Genomic DNA, 1,375 nt, shown 5'->3' with positions numbered 1-1,375 from the left:
GGAAGCATACAGTGCGAGCAGCTGGTTAAGCGCTCAAACACTAACAAACTGACAAGATCTTTCGCTGTCTATAGGACACAACATCGGGCCCTTGACGGGATTCGAACCCACGACCTTACGGTTGCGAGTCCGAGAGCCTAACCACTAGGCCACCGATGCCACAAATCAAATGACGATAGTAAGGGTAAGGGTTACGAAAAAAGGAGCAGTTCTTTGCCGCAGTTCAGGCACAGTTGTGAGCAGGAAATTGATGAATCAGCCCATTTACAATTCTACTGTGCGAAAGAACACGTTAATGTCCCCCCATTTGGGAATGACCTAATAAAGACACAAGCGCTGAAGAGAAAGAATTTTGTAATTCTAGAGTAGCGAAGGTCCGAGGAGATATAGAGTTGGATAGATACTAAGATATATTATAGACGGACAAAAGCATATTAATATATAGATATAGAGTTGGATAGATACATAGATATAACATAGATTGATAGATACATAGATATACAAGCATACAGTTTAATAGATGCTTAGGTAGTATAAGGATGGATAGATATATAGATATTATGTAGTTGGATAGATACATAGATATTATATAGCTGGATATATATACGTTTAGAGATATAATTCAATAGATACATAGATAATATATTGATGGATATGTACACAGATACACAAGTATATAGATATATGGTTGGATAGATACACAGACGTTATATTGATTAATAGATTCATAGATATATAGATACATAGATGGATAGATACATAGATACATAGCTGAATAGGTATATAGATATTATAATTTAAATAGATACATAGATCTTATATAGATCGACAGATACATTGCTTTTATATTAACGGATAGATACAAACATAGATATTATTTGGATAGACACAAAGATACATAGCTGGATAGATACATAGATATTATATAGATACGTAGTTGGATTGATGCATAGATATTATATTGATGGATATATACATAAATATTTTTATAATAATATTATAGATGTGTAGTTCAATAGATACATCGATATTATATAGATGGAAAGCTACATATACATATTAAGTTGGACAAATACATAGATGGAAAGCTACATTACATATTAAGTTGGACAGATACATAGATGGAAAGCTACATTACATATTAAGTTGGACAGATACATAGATGGAAAGCTACATATACATATTAAGTTGGACAGATACATAGATGGAAAGCTACATTACATATTAAGTTGGACAGATACATAGATACAAAGCTGAATAGGTATATTTATAAACTATAGTTTGATAGATACAGAGAATATATTTAGATGGATAGATACATAGATACTTAGCTATATAGTAGAATAGATACACAGATACATAGCTGGACAGATAT

General features: G+C 32.1%; 1 protein-coding gene across 1 annotated transcript in view; it reads right to left on the bottom strand.

Moving 5' to 3' along the window:
* LOC101848470 (multidrug resistance-associated protein 1) overlaps positions 1–1,375 on the bottom strand; it is a gene marked incomplete at its 5' end in the record, with an annotated part of 31,121 nt that overhangs the window by 21,030 nt on the left and 8,716 nt on the right.

This window comes from Aplysia californica, unplaced genomic scaffold, assembly GCF_000002075.1.
Source record: "Aplysia californica isolate F4 #8 unplaced genomic scaffold, AplCal3.0 scaffold00776, whole genome shotgun sequence".
Taxonomy (NCBI): Eukaryota; Metazoa; Mollusca; class Gastropoda; order Aplysiida; family Aplysiidae; genus Aplysia; species Aplysia californica.
This window is presented reverse-complemented; position numbering and strand designations above follow the sequence as displayed.